Raw genomic sequence first — 13,348 nt, 5'->3', positions numbered from 1 at the left:
ACCTCAAATAAGGTCATGAAGAGTCAGACATGACTGAAATGAATGAATAAAAAAACAAAGGTAGGTCATCTGCTTGTGTCAGAAGCTGGACTTGAATCTAGTTCTTCCAGGGTAGGATAGTAATTCTACAAGAATCTTGAAACTGACAGATTAGAAAAATACTAGAACTTTAACAGAAAGAACTTTGACTTTGGAACAATTTCCTTCTTGGCTGTATGAATCACTTAGTTATCTTTATGATATAATAAGGAACAATGCTGGCCTGAAAGGAGCCAGTGTTTACTTAAATGGATCATTAACTTTGTAGGGTTTTTTCTCCCTGTCATGCCACTAATCTTTGCATTAATTTTCAATTAAGGAAATATTTTTAAAGCAATAGCCAACAGAACAAAAATTTGCTTTGGTGGGGACAGGGGAGGGGAAGTAGAAAGAGAAGCTCAGAGAGAGCTAAAGGAGTTGGTTTTCTGTTTACAAATTATTATACTGTTTTGGTGAAGGCTCTCCAGGTGCTTGTTGACTCATGATCTATAAGGAGACCAATGCTCTTTCCCTAGGATCTAAGCTCACTTAGGAAATCAAATGAATGAACACAGGAGAATTTAGTTTCAACTTAGAAGTGGCCTTTTTATGAAGTTTTGAATAGTGGTATTTTCTCTCTTTCCCCATTTACCTTTCCTTTGTGATCCTTCAGTGAGGGTTAGAATTTTACAATTATTCTCAGTAGTATGAGAAAAAAAATGGATAACTTAGTGGACTAAAATCTTATATGTGTTACAACAGCCAAAAAATTTAACTGCCTCATGCTGCATAAAATAAGTATATGTAGACGACATACAAGATAAATACAAGGTAGTTTCGGGAAGAAGAGCACTATAGTTGGTGAGTGGGTCAAGAAAGACTTCCTGGGAAGTACATGGTGGTACATGAAGGACATAATACAATCAATCAATAAACATTTAAATTAAATGATGATTATATTCCAGGTACTGTACTAATCACTTAATTCTAAGAGGTGAGGAGGGAAATGATTCAAAGAATAAAGTTCAGAATGAGAGGGGTGATAGTTCTTTGTTGCTCAGCCATGTTTAGACTTGTCCTAGAGAATTAAATTATTTTGCTACAGCATCACTCATCCATATCTTATTGAATGCATGATGTTCCCTGTGCATAGATGTAGCCAAAAGTTCTCTCTGTCTCATTCTCTTGTTAATCTCATGAGTTCATGTAGGTTCAAGTATGATTATGCAGATGTCTGTCAGATTTATATCTCCACCTCTATTCTCATTCTTCTGAAATGCAATCCAGAATCACCTCTTGCCTAATGGATATCGATAACCAAACGTTCTATAGGTTTCTCAAACTCAGGATGTCCAAGATAGAGCTCACTATCTTTTATCCTCAAACCCACCACTTTTTAAAATGTCTTGATTTATGTAAAGGGTACCACTATCCTTCTAGTAATCCAGGTCTAGAACTTTTTTCCAGGTCTAGAAATTTGAATCAACCACAATTTAGAACTAGAATGGACCTGAGAAGTTATATAGGCCAACTCTTTCATTTCATAAATAAGGGACCTCAGTCACAAAGATATTAAATGATTTATCTAAGATAGGTCATGAAATAAGTGGCAGAAACAGGATTTGAACCAATTCCACTAATTCCTAATATGGTGCATTTTCCATGGAACCAAACATTTCTGTGTACTTTTTGATATAGATTATGCCTTTCTCCCAGAAGAATATGAGGTTGGTGGAAGACTTTTTAAATTTCCTTGCTACCAAAATTTTAAATTTAATTTGCATTATTAGTATTTTCACTATCACTTTCTTAAAACAACAAATTAAATCTTTGCTGATTTCCAAGGGATAAGTTCTCAAACTGAAAATTTGATAACTTTTTCATATTCAATTTCCCAAGCTAGTTTGATTGGTTCTAGCACTCTCCTTCTTATAAGTATTTAATCAGTTTTGTCTGAACTGATTTGATATGAAAACAAGTAAGGGGAAGAAGTTAAAAAAAGAGTTAAAAACAAGTAACTAATTTACTTGTGATTTAAAGAAACAGATACCCCCCTAACCTTTATTTAGAAGATTTCAACTAACAAAGCAAAATCCATTTTAAACCTAATTACCTTCAGAGCCCCTTTAAGTCATATCAATAAAACTATATTATAGCAGGCTTTATAGGCAATGTGTACTTTTAGAGGGTTTACCTCAGTATTATCTTTAAGGCTTATCACCTGCTGGAAAGATGCCTACGTGCAAGGTTTCCATCTGGAACTAAAGAGTTTTAAATGAGAAAGAGTTTCTGAACCATTTCAGGACTCACAATTGAAGGTAATTACCATGCGTGCTCTCAGCATCTCTCTTCTTTGCCATTACTAACAAGAGTTCAAGAGAGTCAAAATGAAGCATTCACAGGATCCGCTAACAAGGTGCCTAGAGTCCATTGTTCAGTAAGATCTATCTGTCTGTGGTCTTCCAAATGTCAGTGCCTACGCTGAGAGAGGAGTTTGCTGACTCAGGTTCTGTGTGCGGTCCTGTGACTTAAAATATACAGGTCTTTGTCTTCCAGTGTGAAGACATCAGAGCATTAAGCCCTAATGAAGCTCATTCTTTATTTTGCCCATTTACAAGATCGAAGGTTCATCGAATTGAAAGTCAATACAGATTTGGGACACCATTTAGGAACTCATTGTACTGATTTGTCTGTTATCCCCATGACAATGTCCTCCCAGTCATTCCCTGAAGTTAAGTAGTAAATGTAGAGAAGGGTAGGTACTAACTCTTTGGGATAACACTTAGGACACCTTAAAGACCTGAGGAAAATAAATGCTAAATCTTTTAGGTCACAAATAAGTCTATAGTTTTCCTACAGAAGGTGTTAGTGTATATATGTTATTTTCTGTGCTTAACTTCAGCTTAGTTAATGAGATTGTGGCTTAGGTTTTCACCTACCTTGAAAAAGATCAAAGAAAGAGGAAAAAGACTATATGTACAAAAAGACTTATAACAGTTCTTTTTGGAGTGACAAAGATTTGGAAAGCGAGGGGGATTTTAACTAAGTTAAACTATTCCTCAATTGAGATACACCTGAACAAAGAGTGTAATCGCACATGCAGTGGGAATCTGCTCCAAAGTATAGTTTACTTCTTCCAAGTGTAGGAGAAATTCAATCTGTAATTTTTAATGCTTTCTTGTTTGTCTGTGTTTCTTACTTACCTCCTTTCTGTTCACATTTGTGCATTTTTAAAAAATGAAATGTTCCAATGAGCCTTTCTTTAATTAAAAAAAAAAAAGAGTATTGGTAACTATCTCTATCCCCCAAATTGAATTATTGCAAATGAATGTAATGGAATACTATCAAGAAGTAGCTAGGTGGTTTAACAGATAAGATAATAGACTTGGAGAAGATCTGAGTTCAAATTCTGCCTCAGATACTTACTGGCTATATGTATGACCTTGAGCAAATCACAACCTCTGTTAGCCTCAGCTTCCTCATTTATAAAATGGGAATGATAAGATACCTGATCTCACAGTGATGATCAAATGAGATCATTCCTTTCCTAACTTTAAAGTGCTATATAAATGCTAACTGTTGTTGCTGTTGTTGTTGTTACACCTACCACAAGAAATGATGGAAGTCATGGTTTCAGATAAACTTGGGAAAACCTACATGAACTGATACAGAGTGAAGTTAGCAAAATTGAAGAACGATTTACTCAATAAGAATAGCATTGCAAAGGAAATGAACTAAGAAAGAGTTAAGAACTCAGGTCAATGTAATCACTGCCAGTGAAGTCATGAACTCAAGTTGCTGGATGAGATGTATATTTTTGCACAAGAGTAACTTACAGGTTTGTTTGTTTTGCTTAGCCATGCAAATTTAATACAATTTTTATTATTGTATTATATGTCTTATAATTATGTATGTATTATATATGTATAATATTATGTACATAATGTTATATGTACAACATAATAATATACATATAATATATACAATATGATAATATACAATGTATACAATATAATAATAAATATATATACTAATATATATGATACATGTAAATAAATATATACAAATACATGTATTATAATTAATACAAATTTAATACAAATATTTCTCCTTTCAATTTGGGAGCTAGCAATAGTTACTAGACATTCATAAATGTAAGATAAGAGGTTCATTGAAGAACTTTTAAGAAATGAATAGAAGAGAACAGAGGGGAGATCAGTAGAAAAAAGACAAACAAGATTGTTTTGAAAGTTGCATGTTGAATTCTTTGTACACATGGGAGAAATGAGTTGTACTTGAAGCAGATTCACATTTGCATTTACAATTTTTTCTATGTTTTTATATTTGCAAACACCTATCTTATTTCATGTTTCTTAAGTTCTGAATGAAAGAGTAAATAAATTGAAGAGATTCATTAAAAAGATATTTTCCTCTTTTTCTTCCTTCTTTCTTTCTTTCTTTCTTTCTTTCTTTCTTTCTTTCTTTCTTTCTTTCTTTCTTTCTTTCTTTCTNTCTTTCTCTCTCTCTGCTTCTTTCTTTCTCTCTCTCTCTCTCTCTCTCTCTCTCTCTCTCTCTCTCTCTCTCTTTCTCTCTTTCTCTCTCTCTCTTTCTCTCTCTCTCTTTCTCTCTCTCTCTCTTTCTCTCTCTCTCTTTCTCTCTTTCTTTCTTTCTTTCTTTCTTTCTTCCTTCCTTTCTTTCTTTCTTTCTTTCCTTCCTTCCTTTCTTTCTTCCTTTCTTTCTTTCTTCCTTCCCTCTTTCCTCCACTCTTCCTTCTTTACTTTCTTTTCTTCTTTACTTCATCCTTCCTTCTTTCTTTTCTTCCTTTCTTCTTTACAAAAGAGATTTATGAAAACATCTCTTGAAGCCAACAGAGGCTTTTATAGAGAAGGATCACTCACAATGATGAAACCAAGGATCTTTTAAGTTGCAAAATTACTCCTTTGTTTAACATACGGTCACTCTTTAACTAACAGAACCCCTATACTGCTCATAGGAAATCTGGCAAAAATAATAGTGAGAGGTAATGTTGGTAATTAACCCAATCATTGTGCCTGATTTGTAGAAGAGTTTTCAAAAATGATACTTAAATCACAGAATTTTCTAGCCTGAAGGAAATCATACAAAGAATCTTCTTTAATCCTCTAATTTTTATATTCGTGGAGGCTTAGGTCCAAATGACTTGTTCAAGGTCATAAAGTGAATTAAGAAGCCTGACTTCCGGTCTAGAACTTTCCCCATCATTTCATATAAACACACTGATTTCAAGTCACATCTTTTGAGGAAAAGAATTAGGGATCAGGATCAGGATCAGGAGACTTGGGTTTAGTTGTCACTTTGACTGGCCTTTGGAAAGGAACCTTCTGGACCTGAGTTTCCTCTTCTGTAACGTTTTCACTTTTTTCTTTACAGGATTGTGAGCAATTGTCAAATTGCACACTATTTGGAAATTTGAAAAGTCCTTTATATAGTAGTGTATGTATTTTATCAAATGTTCTTTAGAAGAGCTAGATGAAGTAGTTTCTGCATGTATTATTATCTCCATTTTATAGAGGAGGAAATCAAGGTTGAAGAAGAATAAATCATTTGCCTATGATTGCAGAGGAAGGGTTTGAACCTATCCCAGAGCTCTATAATATGCTGGGCTCCCTTTCTGAGACAATGCATCAAGGGGGAGAAACACTGGATTTGGAATCTTAGGAGCTGGGTTTGTGGACTTTCTCTGCTACTTATTATTTGTGTGCTCTAGGGCAAGTTATTTAACATTTTTGAACCTCAGTTTCTCACATGCATAATGGAGATAATGACAGGTCTGCTATCCATCTATAAATTTGCTAATGTGTTTTCACTGAAAATGGAGAAGCTCTGATAAAGACAGCCAATATAATAATACATTTGTCTTGGTACTGCAAAGATGGCGATGAGAAAAACACACAGAGCACAGCACAGGCGATGTTGTCCCCAGAGATGTAGCCTAAACATTTTGGCTAGAAATTCCCAATTACTAGCATTAAATGCAACTGATGTGAATGCAAGGACTCACACCCACATATACTATATTGATTTATCCTCTTCCAAACATTTGTTAGTGATCAAGTTAAATATTCTCAATGCCGTTATTGGCCTGGATTAGTTAATAATCTTCCAAAGGACACTGTTTACTTATCTTGGTTTAACAGACTTTGGGAAAATACGATTTGTTAAATCTTTGTGTCCATTTGTTTCTTAAGAGAGTTGATGGATCTGACATGTTACTTGCTGAAGACAAAATTATCTAGAAAAAGTTATATCTTATTACTCTTGGAACCAGTGCACTTTATTGGAAAAGAAGTGGCAACCTATGCAATCTCTCAACCAATACTTTGTTTTATTTTGGAATAAAAGCTACTCTCCGACAGACCAGACTGGTCAATGTTTTATTTTTTAAAAGATGGCCAACTGGGGAAACAAGCTCTTTAAAGGAGACTCACACTGTTTAAGGGATCAAGCAATTTCACACATGCATCCACACACATGTATTTCTATGCACATACAGGCATACATACGTATGTTATACATATAAATGTGAAAATTATATGCATATAAAAACATGAGTATCAAACTATCAAACAGGAAAACAAAAACATTATTACTGCTGGGAAAACAGGATATCTCTCAGGATTTAAACTTTTCTTGAATATCCAAATTATTTTCTCCTACTTGCATGCAGTAAAAAAAAAAAAAGAGTCAGTTACTGAAACCTGCATTTAAGGACAGGGGGATATTAATAAATGTTTAACAACTGACTTTATGAAAAAAAAGTAAGCATGACATATTTTTAGTTTTAATCCTCATTACTAACATTTTCTCTTAAATATAGACAATGAACAAAAGAATCAATCAAATTTGCCATCGTTTCAAGGGTACACTATTCAATTTGACAAGAAACTCTCAAGCCGAGGAATTGGTTTCAGCCCACCTTTGCTTAGTGGTCACTTAAGAATCACTAAGATGCATCTAGGTTCAAAAGTTGGTTAACATCTTCCTCAACACACAAAAAAACTTCTTTATTACATATTTGGAAGTTTTGAACAACATTCCTGTATCATTTCTTCTCATCTTATAGCATTCACGTTTCTTAATTTGTCATTTTTTTTAGGAAAGCTACCACCTTTATTTTATTTTATATTATCTTTTTTTGCACTGTCATTCAGGGTGAGTCATTTTGACTTTTATAGAGTTTATTTATTCTTGCCATTTGCCTTTGGGGTTCCTCTTTCTTCAGCTCCTCCCAAATGCATTGCAGATTTTTGCAGTAAGAGATACTAGGGGAGACACGCTTCAGAAATGAAGGTTAGGTCTAGGTCTTTGTCTTGACTGTCTCTGAGTTGAGAGAAAAAGCATGTCAAGTTGCCCACCTCTTTTTCCTCAGTCAGAAACTCAGTTTCCCCTAACTAGTGGTAATCCATCTTTTTTCCTTTCTAAATTCCACCTTTCTTTCCTTTGACTTGCTGGGTAGAATCAGTGCCTGCTGATTCTTTCAGAGGAGATTTCAGGAAGGCAGTGGTGGGGAAGGCTTCCCAATAGGCAGACCCTGGGTTACAAACCATGAATGTACTGCCAGTGTTCCCACTGAATGTGGGTAGGTGAAATCTAAGTATTAAAGTTCTCCAAAGTTAATTCATAAAGTTGTGTTGTTTTTTTTTTTTAAAAAAACTTCATGAGAGTTCTTTCTTCTCTTGTGAATTCAGCTATAACTATTCTATGCAACATAATTCCTTTCTTTTGGGGTTTGGGGTTTGGAGACGTTTGTAAAAAGCAACTATTTGGCCCTATTGCTGGGCCATAAAAAGTTCCATCATGACGGAGAAGATAAAAGGCCTTTCAGATTTGTTTCTAATTAAAAAGGATACCCTCGATCAATCATGTCAATTCCATGGCATTTTTTCAAAATAATAGCCAGTTAATTCTCTCAGTGTTTCCATAAGTCAATTCTCAAATCTCTGTGCTTTGTGATCTGAATCTCGAAGCTACCGAAAAGATTGTATTTTTCAGTGTGTTCTCTAACTTATGTCTTTGAACTAATAGCAAATGTTGCTAATTAGAATTTTCAAATTATACAGTTTGTAAGTAAGCATAGGAGTGGGAAAAATAATGAAATTACGTGTACGTTGAATTTTAGATGAATGTTCTATATTTATAGAGTTTATGCCACTATTCACTCATTGCTGAAGCAAATTTGTGGGTAATTGTGTGATACAATTTTAGAATTCATTTCAAATAGCTTAGAACTACTTGAGCTTCTTAATTAATTTGTGGAAAGCTGTATGAAAATTATTAACAATTAGCAAAGAGTATATAATTCCAGACAGAGAATTCCCCTTCTATTTTAGCTGAACTCTCATATATTTTCCTAGGAAATAAGACTTCCTCTACTTGGGCAAAGTGAAGTAGAGAGCAGGGCAGTTTTCTAGAGAATTTAACTATTAAAAAGGTAACCTGGAATAACATTGGGTTTCAGGTCGTAGACAGATCTATCCGACTTCCATGGATCTAGGCTGGAAGTTACTTCTGAGATCGATCACCTAGTCCAATCCCCCCATTTTGTAGGTGAGGAAACTGAGGCCCTTGGAGTTTAAGCAGCCTGCCTAAGGTAAAGTGCCAGAAGCAGGCTCACAAACCCAGAACCTCTGTTTTTAGAGCCAGTTTCTTCCCTCTGGACTTCACAAATGCCACCATGTTGACTCTGAGACTCACTAGCTGGGTCACCATGGACAATAACCTTAACCTTTCTGAGCTGCAAATTCCTAATCTGATAAATGAGAAATAATTCCTATTAGACCTACCTCACACAGGGTGATTATAAGGATCAAACGCGCTAAGGCAAGTAAAGTACTTCGTTAAACCTTTAAGCAGTCCATAAATGTCAGCTCTTATTATTGCCAATAGTGTAGCTAAGTTAGACTTAAAGAAAGACCTTTTAATCATAAAAGAACTTGGGGGGAGGCTAGCAAATCTTCTAGATAATTACCCAAACAAGCCATTTTGGCTTGCTCACACAGGCACATTTTGAAATCACTATTTTAAAATTTTGAGTAAGGCTTTGCTATAGTGAAAATGGCTTTAGCTTTAGAATCAGAGGACATAGGTTCAGTCAAGGAGCACATCTTGAGCATCTTTTATGTTCCAGGCACTGTACTAAGTTCTGGGCAAAAGATAATCTCTGATCTCAAAGAGTTCACACTCTAGCGAGGGAGAGAGCATGTAAACAATTACATACAAATAAGCGATGTACAAGATAAATATACAGGATATATTGGAGATAATCAACCAAAGAAAGGCACTAGAACAGAGAAGCATCAGGAAAAGCTTCCAGTAGGAGATGGGATTTTAGCTGAGAAGCCAGGAGATGGAGATGAGGAGGGAGAGCATTTTGGGAAAAGAGGAAAAACTTAGTCTTGAGATGGCACATATCGCAAGGAAGCTAGTGTCATTGAAATAGAGTACATGGTGGGAGCTGGGGGAGGGAGATAGAAGGTATAAGGAGCCTGCAAAGGTACCACCTGTTTGGCCTTGGGCCCTTAACCTCCTTGTCCCTCAGATTCCTCATCTGTAAAATGAAGGGACTGACCTGCGACCTCTCAGGTACCTTCCAGAATTCTGGGATTCTAATGTTCTATTTGCTTATGAACTTTACATGGTAGACATGTCTTCTGCAGTCCCAGATAGGCTTCTCCATCTGTAAAAAGTTCAGTTTGATCATAAACATTATTATAGTTTATACTCGTTTATTTCTTGTGTTTCTCCCTTTTACGTTGCCAATCTCTACTCTCTTCCCAAAGCGAATAGCTTCTTGGCCCTCAAGCTGTGAAATTGCCTGTCATACCAGAATCATTGAACAATGGACCAGTGTTTTCAATGATAACTTCCAGCTTCATACAAAAACTGGGAGTAAACAGATTTATTGCATAAAATGAAAGAAAGTTTATCCATAACCTTTAAGTGTTTCAACACAGTAGGGCTGTGTTTGCACAGACAAAGGGAACAAGGGAAGGGAGGTAATTATAGGCATGATTCAGGGTGATTCTGACACCTTCTGTTTCAATGATTTGGATTCTACTGGCAAAAGTGTTTTGGTGGAGTATGGAAGAGGAATTATCTGTGCAAAAATTCAAAAAAAAATTCAATACTTCACTCCAGTTTGGCTTGATACAGGCTTTGTGACTTTATTTAAAGACTCCCTCCTCTACACACACACACACACACACACACACTCAAGTGAGCCTCAAAGTGCCTTTTCTGGTTAGCAACAGGTTTTATTTTTATTTTTTCCATTTTTATTTTTATTTTGAATATTTTCCCATATTTACATGTTTCATGTTCTTTCCCTCTCCCCAAGTCCCCCTAACCCCACCTAGTAGCAGCAGGTTTTAAAGGGACTAGAGATCATCTGGCTAAATGGACTAGATCGATAATGCTAAACCATGTGTCCTAACTTTGTCATCTCTCAGACCAGTCACTACCTAGAGCTTGCTCTTCTCTTAGCAAATCCCTCTTTCACATTATCATCATCAAGCTGTATGATACATGTCTTACCAAATAGATCTCTACATGAGACTCCTGGGTTGTATACGTTACCATAAAGAGAATAATTCTGAAGAAGTAGAAAAAATAAGTTTTCTCAGAATGATAGTTGCCTGAGTTAACACCTTTCAGTAAGAAAAAACTTTTCCCTTAGTGACAAAAATAAGATGTTTATTTGAGGAAAGAACATACTTTTATGAAGAAGTAATTGAAGAAAATCATTGACTTTCAATGCATTTTCCTCCAGTCAGTATTTTTAGAATTTTAAAAGTGCTCATTTCTTTCATTTTTATTAAGAAAAATAAAATTGAAGGGGCAGAAACAGCTCAGTAGATAGAGAGCCAGGTCTAGAGATGAGAAGGTTCTGGCTTCAAATCCGGCTTTGGATACTTCTTAGATTATGTGACCCTGGTAAATTTGCTTAGCCCCAGTTGCCTAGCCCTTAATGTTCTCCATTAGAACCCATACTTAGTATAGATTCTAAGACAGAAGGTAAGAATTATTTTAAGAGGAACTGAAAAGAATATAATTCAATTTACCGCAAGTTCATCCATTCTTTCTGGAAGTGATTAGCAGTTTTCATCAAGGGTGCTTTTTATCATCTTGGATCATAATCTTGATCAGAGTAGCTAAGTATTTCATGGTTGATCTTCATTACAACATTGTAATTACTTCATAGAATGATTTCCTGGTTCTACTTGCTTCACTTTGCATCACTTTATGTAGATCTTTCCAGGTTTTTCTAAAACTATTCTGCCCATTATTTTTTCTGTAGCACATGGCATTCCATCAGAATCATATACCACAACACGTTTAGCCATTCCCCAATTGAGGGGAAGCCCCTCAATTTTTAATTCTTTGCTATCTCTAAAATATTTTTGTACGCATAAGATTTTTTCCTTTTCCTTTGATTTCTTTTGGACACAGACCTAGGAGTGGTACGAATTTACTAATTTCTGAAATGCTCAGAAAATAATAAAGTGGCTTGATGTTAGCTGAACTAAATATATCTGACTCAGTTACTTTGTTTTCAGCTTTCTGATAACCATCAATTTTGCAAAAAGATCTCAGGCTTACGTAATCTAGCTTAAAGAACCCCAGTCTAGACGCTATAGATCATATATTTCAAACTGCCAATGAGCTTAAAGACCCTTATTCTAACTCCCTCATTTTACAGTTACAGAAACTGAAGTCCAGAGAAGAAAAATGACTTTTTGAAAGTCACACAAATAGCCTAGTGGCAGAGAAGAAATTTGAACACAAGTACTTGAACTCCAAATTCCTTGACATTACATTGCCAATCACACACACACACACACACACACACACAAAGGATTATTATCATCATTTTATAAATATGAAAAATCAGACTGAGAAGTTAGGCGTATGATGAAACAGCTGTTAAGTATTAGTTGCACAATGTTAATTGAACCTACATGGCACTAGATAGCCTGCAGTAGGGTTTGGAGAGAAAAAAGGTATGAAGAAGTAAATCATCTTTCTGCTAATTTAGGAAATCAATTTTTACCTATTTGGCAAAAAAAAAACACACACACACACACAATGAAGCCATCCCCTAGAGAACTAATTTGAAGGCTGTTATCTTATTGTAGCCTGACTTATATCCTGTACCATAGAAAGCTTTCACATTTCATCCAGGGCTCACTAATAATGCCCAGGCTTCTGTAGTATGGTGGAATGAGCATTCTACTTGAAGGTGAAAGATCTGGGTTCTTGGTTAGCTATTACAACATTCTCTCTCTCTCTATCAGTTTATTCATGAGGGAAATGAAGAAAATATCATCTCTACAACCTACTTTATGAACAGTGTATTGTAGGGCTTAAATGGAATAATATATGTATAATGAAGATGCATTACAAAAGGGAAAGAGCTATATCAAGGGGCAAAATTCTTGAGCTTACCAGTTAGTCAACAATTGGTATCATGGGGAGAATGGAAGGAATGGTAAACCCATTCATCACAGACATTGGTAGCTTGGATGATGACTGTGGTAGCCAGGTGGAAAGTAGAAATGATGGTCTATAGTTCTAGCTCTGGTAATTATCACTCTCCCCACTTACAAATGAAGAAACTGAGACTCAGAGAGGTCAAGGGACTTTTCCAAATTCAGTCAGTGTCAAGAGTTGAGATTTGAACCCAGGTCTTCCTGACTTCAAGTCAAGCACGCTATCTGCTATGCCTCACTGGTTCACTGGTAAAGGACAGCAAAAGTCCTGAAAGGGGTCTTTAGCAGTGAGTGGAAGGCTTTTTTTCACTAGTAAAGTCTGAAATAAAAACAACAACAACTTCATAGACTCTTCTCGAATGCACTCATCCATCAGGCTTTCTTAACGGTCTAGTTTCTTTATCACATCACTGAGCAGTTTGCATAGGTAGTTCCACTCTCTGATTGGGTCAGGTGTGGGGGGAGAGCACTGGAGGCAATAACAATGCTTTAAAGTTGCCCTTTTCTAGTTGACTGGATGAAATATGAGGCTTTGGTTGAAAATATTAAAGGAGACCAAACCTTAGTTTTCGTTCCCCATCATCCATACACCTGAATGAAAGGCACTGCTTGTTCTGTGAAGCACAGCCAATTCTGAGATTGCCTCTAAGATGCTTTTCATGTTGCAATATTCAGGAGTTCCCAGCCTGCATTTTAATGGCTAATTTAAAGGTAACTTGATAGTCAGATATACAGGGAGTCTTGGGATCTATTATATATTCCTTTATTCTGACTTTTTTTAATTAAAAATGAAATCTGTGATA

Source organism: Gracilinanus agilis, chromosome 2 (assembly GCF_016433145.1).
Source record: "Gracilinanus agilis isolate LMUSP501 chromosome 2, AgileGrace, whole genome shotgun sequence".
NCBI lineage: Eukaryota > Metazoa > Chordata > Mammalia > Didelphimorphia > Didelphidae > Gracilinanus > Gracilinanus agilis.
This window is presented reverse-complemented; position numbering follows the sequence as displayed.